The following is a 13,385-nucleotide window of genomic DNA, read 5'->3' on the forward strand; positions in this document are numbered from 1 at the left end:
TAGAAAGCAGAAACGAATGAATGGGCAAGGTGTGGTCTTCCATGCAATAAAGGTGTGGTCTTCCATGCAATAAAGGTGTGGTCTTCCATGCAATAAAGGTGTGGTCTTCCATGCAATAAAGGTGTGGTCTTCCATGCAATAAAGGTGTGGTCTTCCATGCAATAAAGCAGTGTTCAGTCATGCAAACAAAGAACTCATTGGAACCATAATATGGATGAATCCGGACTACCTTACGTTGAGTAAAAGAAGTCAAATTCCAAAGGTTACAGACTATATGATTTCGTTCACATGGAAAGTCCACAAGAGGTAAGTCCATAGAGAGATAATAAACTGGCGGTTGTCAGGGTTGTGGGAGACAGGAACGGGGGAAACTTGCGGTCAGTATGAGATTTCCTTTGGAGTGATGGACGTGATTTTGGAGCTAAACAGAAGAGTTGGTTACACAGTGTACTGAAGGTATCAAGCACTGCAGAGCTGCTCGTTTGAAAGCAGTTCATTCTGTTTGTCCAGTTCTCTCTCCTAAGTCATTCAGAACCAAGACTGCGCTGGGTGACTCTGCGTTTGGGAACCCAAGGATTTGGACCCTGTTTGTTGTTTACCTTGTGCCTGGCCACTCTGTAAAATGCTGTACCCAAAAGCTGCTTCCATCATAGCAGTAGTTGTGCTAAGGTCTGGGAGCTGAGGAGGGTCTGGGGGCTACAGAGGGTCTGGGGGCCTCTTAAACTTTTCCCACCACCTCTCCTTTCTTCGGGATCTCAAAGACCCATGAGGAAGCCACAAGTGGCTGATGTAAAAAAAAATGTCAGGCCATTGGGCATGGATAGCCACTGTCTCCAAGAAGGTACTACCCAACTGTAGAGAAGCAGATTGTTAGTAAGGGACATTCCAGTACCTGCTCCCACCCCCAGACCAGGAGGGTCCAGGTGGCTCACTCTTGCCTCAGACAGGTTTCATCACTTCCAAGTCTGTGTGCTCAGAGTAAGCAGAGACTGGAGGAGACGGTGGCACAAAAGATGGAAGCAGCCCAGACAGAGCAAGCAGCAGGGATCTTTTGCCTTGGTGAGTTGAGCATTCCCGTGATGAACTGATAGCTACTGGGCGTCACAGCCTACCCCTTGCGCACTAAGAGAGGGTTTGTGCCTTTGTCACCCACCCTCTTTCCCAATGATGTCCTCCCTCCCTTCCCCCTCCCTGTACCCTCCCTCCCTCACTTGTTCATAGGGAATTCCTGCTGCCTCATCAAATACTAACCCCACAGCCTATAACACAATCTGAAATCAGCAGAAATGAGCCTGTGTGGTGTCCAAGAAGAAGGAACTAAAAGCTCCAACAGGGGTTTGGGCATGGGGTGAGGGACAAGGTACCGAGGGTGGTGTTAACAGCAGGAGGAGACAAGAGGCCACAGATAAGGTAGCAGTGAGGCACAGGCGTGGGGAAGCCAGGCAGGGGTTGGATTTCTAGGCAAAGAAAAGATGCTGGTCCTGGACTGAGCCCTGAAGGACTTCCTTGGTCTGCCTGTGGTTGCCCAGGCATCTGAGCTAACCCTGGCCTCGCTGTGCAGACAGCACACCTGAGCAGGTAACCTGTCTGGGGAAATAAGCAGCAACTAAAAGCCACTTTCTCACAGTGCTACCCGCTCCTAGGTCCTCCCACTCAAAACCAGCTGGCCAGGAAACTGATCTCTCTGTAATAAACGGCCGCATCTCATTGGTTCAATATGGGAATGCTACTTTCAACTGCCAATGTGATCATTTGCTCTACATTTTTCTACTCAGGGCATTATTTAAAAGAGCAAATATAGGAGGGAGCCATGAGAATGAACTCATCAGCAAAGACATGCTGGTTCAAGAGAAGCTAGGGAATGGGAAATTTCCTATGAGAACTGTTTCACGACGGATGGCAAGGAAAGAGTTATGAGCTAAGCCATGTTTTTCTAAGGTTGTTGCCTATCCCCCTTGTTAGACCCTCCCCCCCAGTGTATTTGCTGGTGGGGCCTTTGGGGGAAGTAACTAAAGTTAAATGGAATTATGAGTGTGGGGTCCTGTTAGTAATGCCAGTGTACTGACTGGTTTTATGTCAGCTTGATACAACCTGTGGTCATCTGAGAGGAGTCTGTGAGGGGTACCAGTCTAAAAGAGAGGGTACTCCTATGAGACAGGCTCCTGAGACTGATTCAGGGTCTGTGGTAAAATTCTGGCAGGCAGTACATTCTGGGCTCTGCCTGCAGACACAAAGGGGTTGGTAGAAATAGTTCTATGGCTGGTCTCCTATACTTTTGGTGGTGAGCCTAACCTTTGACGGCTGAGCCATCTCTCCAGCCCTGTGGTTGATCTCAAGAGTGATGAAGCCAGGCTGTGCTTTCAGGCGCTTTGATAGCTGTTGGGGTGACTAGAAAAATAGTGTGTAGTCCCTCCTGGATGAATTCTGGAGAAGAAGAGAAGAAATTTAGCCATTACTTGATTTTTTTTTAGACTGAAATAATAGTGGGCCTGTCCCTCCATATAGGTTGACACTGTGGTGTTGGACTGAGTCAAGATCATGACATGCAGAATCTGATCAGCATCTCTCAAAACACTGGATTTGCCCTGAGAGCCACAGCCAAGAGGCCCAGGATACAAGATTGCAGCAAGCAGCTGTAACATAGAAAGCAGTCCCCAAGGGCAAGGATCCTCAATGAAGAGCGGTCTCAAGCCATTCCTGGTGGGGTTGGAACTATAACAATATCCTCCGGCATCTGGAGATCTCCTGGCTGTAGCAACCAGACAAGGGGCAGGCCAAGGTGGTGGTGTCTAAGGTGGAGAGTGGCATCAGAGGAAGTGAAATTAGGCACTACATAACCCCTCAGAACCACGGGAAATCAGAACCTAGGATCATTGCCCCTGGAACTCAGAGCATGACAGTCAACTTCAGAACCTCGGAATTTAACCCCTTCTTGTTCTCCTGACTTTGAAGAAGTAAGCGGTTCCTGCTGTATCTAATGTGCCCATCTGATGCTTCTGGGTGCTTCCCTGTTAGTGGACAGCATTTGGCAGAAATTGTAACCTGCTTGAGAAACACAGGAACCTGCAATGGCCATTTAAACTTCACCAGGCAAGAAACTGATCAGTCTAGCTCTCAGCCCACGCTGGAATCTGCTCACAGCTGTGAAGACTTTCCACCCAATTGGTTTACTCATTTTTTTCCCACTAGAGGCCACTTTCTTCATAGAAAAATAGCAGGTGTTCCGTTAAGGAAGCAATCCCAGTGGGTCAGGGCACAGTCAAGGGGAGCCTTTACTGATGACAAGCCATCTGTAAGACAAAAGAAGACATATCAGAGCATCTCTTCCAGATCTTCTCTGTGTCCATCCCAGCGAGTCCTCTAGGGCTCTTACCATAAGCATGGATACCTAAGTCCTCTTGTTCCTCATTAGTGAGCATGAAAAGGATGGGGGAGGGGATGGCCTGCAGGCACTAATGTGACTCTTCATGTCTAATAGTAAAAGATCTACCATTCACATAAACCTTTGGAGTAAACATTCCCTTTAACCCCATTCTTCCAAATCTACAGCCTGTAACTAAGCATGATCTACACTCAGGATGCGTATCTATAGTCTAGAGACTATGGAATCCTCTTTTTCCTTAGTCTATGTCCCAGCAAGTGAAGACTAAAACCAAAAGCAGGAGTGTCCGTGGCTGGGTGGAGCAGAAACAAAAGCAGTCAGCGGTGAGGAAAAAATAGAGAAAACCCGACCTGGGGGTACTGAGTGGAAAGAGCTGGTATTAACCCAGAGGAGCACTCCCACCCAGGCATGGTGACCCTCCCAGCTGTTAGTGGCACCTGGAAAACCATGATGCAGACACAATGTGTCCCTGCTATTTTCTCCATAGAGCAACTGTTGCTGTCCTGGGGGTACGGGGTGGGGGATGAGGGCAGGGGGTGGGGGTGGAGGGTGGGGGAGGACCAGGACTGTGTGCATGGTTAATCAACCCTACTGCTCCCTCCATCCACAGCCTCACACCCAGTGCTACCACTGTTTTCTTCCTGAATCCCCCAGCAACCCAAAGAACTGCAGAAACCAGTGTCTCCTGCAAGACTGTAAGACCAGCGGAGAGCTCTGCACATAGCAGGGACACAGAGGAGCCATATGTAAAACCAGCCATGTGTAAAGAGGCACCACCTGAAAGGCCAGAGCTGTCACACATCCCACAGTCAAACTAAGGGAGACCCTGTTCCTGCCACCCTAGCTCCCCGCAGATAATGGCCCCACTGAGGCAGAACGTGTCTGCTTCTCTTGAGGGCACCAAGGATGAGCAGGACAAGTCCAGAAATACTATAGATTCCATACAAACAACTAAAGGGACGCCCCTCTACAACAGACACAAGAGTTCCCCCTAATTCACTTTTAGCCACCTCCAGCTGAATCTCATGTACTCCTCCACCTTGAACTCAAAGCAAGCATGGCATCAAGACTTCTCTGGGTTTGCTTCTTTGTGTTCTAAGGCTTTCAGTTGTGCTGTTAATTCTCTAGTGTAACTATTCTCCAAGGGGATTGGGGGGGAGGAAGGGGCTGGTGGGGAGGGCAGGGGAGGAGGGAAGGGAGAGGGAGCTGGGATTGACACGTGAAACAAGCTTGTTTCTAACTTAAATTTAAAAAGAAAGAGAAAAAATAAAAAGAAAAAAGAAAAAAAAGACTTCCCTGGGTTTTGCTTTGGTGCTAGAATGACTAAGAAACAAGAGAAAGCTGATCAAGGCCCTGTTCCCCCAACACACACTTACCCTTAGCTATTTATCCCTTTAAGACCAAGATCTGGATACTGGATAAGGATGCCACTGGACAGAACAGTGACCTTCTCATGGACTTTTCCTGGGTGTATCTAGTAGTAAGCTGCCTTCTTCCACCTCCCCTCCCCAGAAGACTATCAGTCCCTGGGGATCCAATTTGTCCTGCCTCTTGGCTTTGGGGCTGCAGCAGAAGTCTCCAAGGGAGCAGCAATTTCCTTCCAGCCACAAAAGTTCAAGGTCCACTCCATCATCAGAGCCTGAGCTCACACTCTCCCTACTCCTGGTGGAGGTGGGAGCTGACTGTTAGCAGTGGACGTGGTTCCCCTTGTATGGAATCAGCCCTTGGAGTGCTGGACAAGTCGTGGCCACTTCTGAGAACTTTCCTGTGATTCTTTTAAGTCAGGTATATGACCTCAAATTCTTTATGAGGGGGCCTCAAGAACACTAGCAGGGATGCTGATGGCTGTTTAGTGGCTTAATGAGTTCTTTGGCTGACACAAAGAATTAAACAACCAAGAAAGACAGAAGATGAAGCCTCTGAGAAATGGAGGGTAACTACTTTATCTCTTCAGGAGGGAAAGGCCCTACAGCACAAGTCTGCTAAAAAGACACTGGCTCTGGACTTGGGTGGCCGCTGATTGATGACTCCTGCTCCCTCAGCACCATGGCGAGCTCCCCAGCACTGCCTGTGGCTAGCTCACCCAATGCTGTAAGCAGCAAGGCTGGTTCTCCTGCTCTCACACCCTCAGGAATGGCTCCCCTAGACCCCCACAACCAGGGCCAGCTCTACTGTGCTGCCCAGGTGAGGTGCCTGCTCTGAGTGCTACGGCTGATGAGGGGCAGAACCTACTCTCCTTCCTGCCTCAGGTGCCGAGGGGGGAGGGGCAAGACATCTTTCCCTCACCCACACCACAGCATGGCAGATGAGGGGTCAGCTCTCCTGCTCTCCTGCCCTTGTCACTGGAATTCACCCACACCCCCACCAACAGGGTCAGCTCTACTGTGCTGCCCAGGCAAAGTGCAGGGTATGTTCTTCCAATTGCTGCAGTGGGTGATGGGCAGATCCTACAGAAATCTGGGCCTTACTACATAAATAGGAAGGAAGGAAGGAAGGAAGGAAGGAAGGAAGGAAGGAAGGAAGGAAGGAAGGAAGGAAGGAAGAAAAAAGAAAGAAAGAAGCCCCACAGACATGCCCACAGGTCAGTTCAATGGAGGCAATTCATCAATCAAGATTTCCTTTTCCTGGGTTTGTCAAGTTGACAACTGAAGCTAACTACGATGGAACCTAAGCTTTTGTTTGGGTCACTAAAAGTGATGCTAGACAGGAACATACAGTTTATGCTTACATGCTACCTAGGTCAAAATTTTTCTTTGACCTTAAATGACACTGAGGAAATCCCATAGAGTTGGTAGAATCTTGAATGCATTGAATGCCAACACTTGGGAGGCAGAGGTAGGCAGATCTCTGTGAGTTCAAGGCCAGCCTTGTCTACATATCAAATTCAAGGCCAGCCAGAGGTACATAATGAAACTCTGTCTCAAAAAGAAATAAAGATATTTGTGTAAAAGGATCTGAAAGCTAATTTTACTGGATCTTAACTCTGAAGTAAATTTCTACCATGGGGAACTGATCCCTCTAGTTCATTAGTATCAAGGACCATCTTTCATAAGAGACTGTGGGCCTCACACACCCATTGGTGAAAAATCAGCACTCCATGTCTACTGGTTCCCCATCACAGACCTCTCATACAGCTTTATAAAAGTTATGTTTTACTTTACAATTAATAATAGAACTTGCTCCCAGCATTTTTCCCCAGCCCTCCCTCAAACACCATGCTTTCACCCCATAGAATCTTCCAGATTCTAAAAATTAAGGTTTGACTCCTTAGAGAGGTGGACAGAGTAAGAAGATAGGAAGTCAGGAATGGGTAGCAAAGGAAGGAAGACTGATCCAGACAGAACGCAATGCAGAACGGCTCCAGACGTCTAAACCCAGCTTCGTTCTTTTTTTTTCCTAGCTGCACTCACTCCCCTTGTGCTTCTTGGATAGAGTAAGTTTCAAACAGAAATTATGTTAGTCAGAGCTCAACGATTCCCAAAGAGCCAGCAAACCATCAGACGAGCATGCAAGGAACTTGAATGCAAGCTGTTATCACACACACTCACTTGACTGGCTCCTTTGAAAGGTTATGGTAATGTAGTTTAAAAGTTATAATGTAAATTATTCTGGGTTTTCAGGTAAAATTGCCTCTTTGTCTCTGTTTAAAAGCTTTATTAAAGTCAGGGGCAATAAGCAATTAGAAGTTTCATTGCTTAAAGAATTTTCCTGACCCAAATGTTTCTTATTAAATTGAAACTTATAAATATTGAAAATTAACAGCATAGGAGGTAATTTAAATAACTCACTTCTCTCCGATACTGAAATTCTAACTTGCTAATTCCTATCATTTCTCATGAATCTGAATTAGCTTCTCTTCTTGCTGTAATAGAAAAACATAACTCCGAATTGTGTTTGCAAATTATCTGTCCAAGAGACAATGAATAGAGAGAAACAAATGCCTTTTGTCTCTCAATGCTATTTGGTGTCCACTGAGGCAGGGAAATTGAGGATAAATCCTTTTCAAAAATCTATTGACAATATGGAGAGGAAAATGATCCATCTATGGCCTAGACTTAAGGACAGTGAAGGGAGTTTCTAACCGTCCCCTTAGACCACCTAAGGCCTAACGGGGGCTTCTGGCATCCTCTGTCTAATTGGGCTTCATCGGGGCCACTGCAGGTCATGTCTGCTCACACCAGTGTCTGGGCAACTGGGTCTAACTTGGAAGGATAGGCTGGAACTCAAGTTAGCAATGCACACAAACATTCCTGTTTGTATTACTTTCTATACTTGTTTTTGCTGCGAAATTCCTTATAAAGGTTAAGGGGAGGGGTTTGGGGCTTAAGGCTTAAGAAAGGATGAGTGCCTCGCAGCATCAGGCATGCAAGACACAGCTGGTCATGTGTATACATATTAAAGTCAGAGATAGCTCAGAGCCTTTTCCTCTTCTGCAGTCCCAGCCCATGGATGCTGCTGCAACAATCAGGGTCTGTATTTCCTGTTCAGTTAGACTTCTCAGGAGAGACCTCCATGTAGGCACACCTACAATAGCAATTCTAAATCCAGTCACATAACAATGAAAATTAAGCATCACGGGATCTGTTCAGGGTTAGAGTCATGGAAGAGAGTTTTCCCAGCAGCAGGTGCTGTCAGACTAGAGCTTTAAAGGACCAGTAACTCTCAAATCAACATTCTGGAGTCTGAGGACCTCAGGAAAAGAGATAGAGAAACCTCAAGGACAAGGACAGCTTCGCTGAGGTCTCAAACAACAATGGTCCTTCATAGAGTATCTTACAATTTTCAAACAGTGTTTTAATGCATCCTCCTCAAACAGTGAAATTGGCAGGAAGGTATATAGGTGAGTCACATTTCACTTTCCTGATGTTTGAGCTACATCTTATGGCTATGTTAGGAAAACAGAGTTGGTCAGAATAAAGCTCATACAACTCTGCCACCAAATGGGCAGCCTCTTCTGGATCCATCTGTCTCTTTCCTTTTCCTCTTCTTTATTCAGATACTCCTCCCTGATGAGGAAGTACTGTGTCTATGTCAATAAAGCACTGTTGGCCAGTAGGGAAGCAAAATAGGTGGGACTAGGAGTCCAGGAGGACTCTGGGAAGGAGAAACACAGGGAGACATCATGTAGCCGTCATAGGGATAAGAAGTCTGGACCCTTTCTCCGGTAAGAGAAATACTTAGATTATCAATTATGGAGTAAATACTTAAGTCAGAGATAGCCAGTAAGAAACAAGCAAAAGGCCAACAGCTTCATAATTAATACAGCGTCTTGTGTGTTATTTGGGGACTACAACGTGGCAGAGCCCAGGTGACTGGTGGGGAAAAACCAAAGCAGCTTCACTCAACACCTCCCTCCGAGACAAGGAATGTGCCTACCTTACTACTGAATGCTGCCAGCTTTCGACCTGTGTGCCAGCAACAGCTCTAGCCCTTGACAACATCACCGGTTTTCCTCTCTCCAATGGACCACTTTCACAAGCACCCACATGCTAGGAGGGCTGCCGTCAAGGAAAAGCCAACTCCACCAGATACTTTACCACAATCATGTGTCTCCATTGCTTCACTGACATTTCTTTTTATTGGGGTGGGGGGACTGAGACAGGGTTTCTCCATGTAGCATTGGAGGCTGTCCTGGAACTCACTCTGTAGACCAGGCTGGCCTCAAACTCACAGAGATCCTCCTGCCTCTGCCTTCCGAGTGCTGGTATTAAAGGAGTGCACCTCTGCCAGCCTCACTGGCATTCCTATGTGACCTCGATGACTCTAAACACAGTGTCCAAGCCAAGCAAGACCCTTCACAAATGCCTTCAACATGATGCTCATCTTTCCTCACTAGGTCCTCCCTTCTTCTGCTCCTACTCCCCCAGTCTATCCACCTCGCTCTCCACTGCCTGTTACCCCTTGTGTCTCCACCTTCTGAACTTTGCAGGGCTCAGTCTTGACTGGCTTCTCACCCACATCTCACGAAGTCTCTGGATATAAACACCATCTCTATACTAATAGCTCCAAGATCTGCCTCCTCACTGCTGTACTATGGTGGATGGCCCTAAGCCATCCTTGACACTCCTCTCTGAAATGCCTGTATTTGGGTTTGCTCTCCCAAAGCCCATTGGTTGCTTCATCTGGATCCTAAGATGTCTCTCTTCTTTAACTTCATAGTTTCAGAGATGTAGAAAACTAGAAGCTATTCTCTTTTATCTCTTTTGGACCTTGACTAACTCAACATCTCTCTCTCTCTCTCTCTCTCTCTCTCTCTCTCTCTCTCTCTCTCTCTCTCTCTCTCTCTCTCTCTCTCTCTCTCTCTCTCTCTCTCTCTCTCCCCCTTAGCTTCCTACTGTTTCCTCTCCTATACCAAAACCATGATTTCATAGACTCTTTGGGTTCCCCAAGAGCTTAGGTGAAAATGAAATATCATACTTCTATGTGCTCAGATCCCCATTGTCATTTGAGGGCTGCATGGTTCAAGTACTACTACCTTGGAAAAGAGGTAGGTATAGGGTTTTCTCTTAGATGATAGTTGCAATCACTTTTTCCAAACACTGTCTTGAATCTGAGACAAGTTTTTCTAGACTCCTACATGATGTATTTTTAATTAATTAATATTTTAATTATTCTACTTTGCATTTTGAGCATAATATTTTACTTAAAAGCCAAGGTTTAAAACTCTTGTTAGCATAGATTAATGATTTTCTCACTATTTCTCAGTTATGATTCTAAAAACGCCTGGAAATAATATAAAAAGAAACTATTTAGGAACTCTGAAATCCAAGCAAATGGACCAGAGGAAAAGACCAAACCCACCAAAGAGAACCTGTAGCCAAAGGCTCTGTTCCACTTCCCAAGCCTAATTCTGAATGACTCACAGTGATGACAGCTGTGGTAGCAAACCCACAAATTCAGTGTCTTACCCCCATGGCCTGAAGCAGATTCCAGTCTAAGAAATGGCATACAGAGAGGCAGAGCCCCAGTCCTAGCTAGGAGACCAGAAACAGTGATCATGGGAACCACTGCATATGAGAAATGTCCTAGCAGAGACCAGAAGAAAAGGCTCTCTAGGCCTATGTATAGAAAGAATCTTTGGCTGGCCTAGAGCTGTGGATCCACAGAGCAAATGCTTTGGTGGTAAAGTACCAGGTAGAACACTGCCCAGGACCTAACTGAGCCAAGGGTGGCATCCAGCACTGCCCTGAAACAGCTCTGAAGTGTCATCACTGGATGCACAGCCTAGAGATGGCGGGCCAGGACTTACAGAGTGAGCTCATCTGGATTAACTTTTAAATCAAATCAACACTCCCCAAGAGAGTTTAGTATGACCCACAGTCATATGTTATTTTAAATGTTCAAATATAATCTATAATTATACAACATGCACATTTTTAAAATAATTCTGAAGCTTCCATGTGAAAGGGTGAACAGTATAGCTATAGTCCCAAATAATCCAGACGTTGGCATTATTTAGGGAAGTACTGTCCTGAAAACACAACAGTGTTCCATTAAGAAAGGAGGACAAATTACCAGATAGGTATTCCTGACAAATAATTAGTAGCCATAAAGAAGACCTAAATTGGAAATTGAGAACTGAAACATAAAAAAAAATTGAAATTTGAATTTTCACCAGGGAAACAATTGCAGGGTGAATACGAAATGAAACTTCCAAAGTCAGAAGATCAATGAAAATACTGGTGAGAAAGCAAACATGATGATGATGCTTACAATCCTAGCACTGAGGAGGCAGAGTGAATAGCTGCAAGTTCAAGACCAGCCTGCTTTCCATAGTGAGCTCCATGCCAACCATAGTTCCATAGTGAGACCTTGTAGGGCAGTTTGAACGAGGATGGTCACCACAGGCTCATATATTTGAATACTTGGTCCCCAATTGGTGGAACTGTTTTAAGAAGGGTTAAGAAATGTGGCCTTATTGGGAGGGGTGTGTCACCGGGGTGGGTTTTGAGGTCTCAAAGGCACACATGAGGCCCAGTCTCTCTCCCTCTGCCTGCTGTTTGTGGATGAGATATAGACTCTCAGTGCCATTCCTGCCTGCCTGTTGCCATGGCCCATGCCATGATGACCATGGACTAAACCTCTGAGACTGTAAACAAGTCCCCAATTAAATGCTTTATTTTATAAGTTGCCTTGGTCATGGTGTATATTTCCAGAAATAGAACAGTGACAAAAAAAACAGGTCCAGGAAAACAAAAATGAAACAAAACAAAATGAGAGAGAGAGAGAGAGAGAGAGAGAGAGAGAGAGAGAGGGAGAGAGAGAGAGATCTGATATGAACAACAAGAGCATAAAGACTAAAGACATAAACAGGCCTTCAGAACCCATGATGGACCAGAAGAGGAAAAAATAAAGTGCTAGTGCAGAAAAAAATTGACTACCGGGAGGATGTAACATGGAAAATATCCATGAAAGAGAAATCTGTAATTTATCAGAATTAAAAACATTTACTCTCAGAAAGACACAAAGTGAAGCCTGGGAGAGAATATTTACAAACCTTAGTCAGAACTCAGAAAGTATAGACAACTTTCAAAACTCGGCAGCAAACTCAATGCAACCAGGAAGCAGGCAAACACATGAACAGAGCTAAAAGAAGTAAATTCCTATGAGAGCAAAGGAGAAAGCACCCTGCACCATCACTGCTAAAGGAACATGACACAGACTAGTTGAAATTTTGGGGGAAACAAAATGATGCCCCAGCCAGGCAGCTTCCAGGCCCAGGACAGGTTCTGAGACCACCCATCACGCGACCAGAGGCACCTGCCGGCAGTAGAAATGAGTCCCAGAAAAACATTTGGCTATTCCTGTCTCCAGAGCTCTGCCCCAGGCATGCTCACTTGCTGTGATGGACTCCGCTGTGGCTTGGTATGTTGGCCTCGGTGAGTGTGGCCCCCTACAAAGTGTAACAGCATTATCCTTCAGGGAAATATAAATTAAGATCAAAATGGGGTATCATCACCCCAGCCTGAGGATAACTACTAAAGCCACCATTAAAGATAACACCAAATTCTGGCAAAAACTCCAAGAAATTAGATCCTTCATACTTGATAAGTGAGGTGGCAAAATGGTTTAAGAGGTTTTCTTTAAAAACTGACCACATACATTCCATGTAATCCAGTTATCATTAACCTGCACATTTTGTAGGGGAGTTAAAACTTTTTCACATGACATCCTGTATAAGAGTTTTCGCCAGGTGGTGGTGGCACACGCCTTTAGTCCCAGCATTCAGGAGGCAGAGGCAGGTGGATCTCTGTGAGTTCGAGGCCAGCCTGGTCTTCAAGGGCTAGTTCCAGGACAGCCTCCAGAGCCACAGAGAAACCCTGTCTCGAAAAACCGAAACAGAAGGTTGCATGGACTCACTCCATATCATATTTGCGACTTCTCATATATCTATACTTACTCCAAAGCAAGAAGTCTGTTTTTTCTTTTTTTATTAAATTATTTATTTTTAAGTTTAAATTTAGATTAGAAACAAGGTTGCTTCACAAGTCAGTTCCAGGTCCCTCTCCCTTTCCCTCCCCTCCTCCCGTGACCTCCCCCAAACCCCCCCCCCATTATCCCCTCATTCCCCCAGGGAGGGTGAGGCCCTCCATGGGGGTGTCCATAGTCTGTCATTTCATCCAGGGCAGGGCCTAGACCCTCCCCCAAGAGTTCAGGGTGAGAGTGCACCTCACATTGTTGGATGGGAGTCCAAAGTCCGTGTGTATTCTCGGGACAAAGGAAGAAGTCTTAAGTCCATAAACCTGTACATCAAAAATAAGAACTGTATCGTGTAAAACTAACCAACGTAAGGCTTGCTGGCTGAGTATCAGGAATATGCTCTTCTGGCGTCTGAACACGACACTCGGGAATTCAGAGGAACCCAATCCCCAGCTTAAAAAGCAAAACCCGGGTGTTCTGTATATGTTGTCTGTAGTCTGTCAGTAGAAATACCTTAGGGATCCCACGTGGCTTGTATTTACCAATAGACCCATAAGGTGGAGTACCCCGCTGTGGCTTCACT

The sequence above is a fragment of the Mesocricetus auratus genome, unplaced genomic scaffold, assembly GCF_017639785.1.
Source record: "Mesocricetus auratus isolate SY011 unplaced genomic scaffold, BCM_Maur_2.0 Super-Scaffold_100006, whole genome shotgun sequence".
In the NCBI taxonomy this organism is placed as follows: domain Eukaryota; kingdom Metazoa; phylum Chordata; class Mammalia; order Rodentia; family Cricetidae; genus Mesocricetus; species Mesocricetus auratus.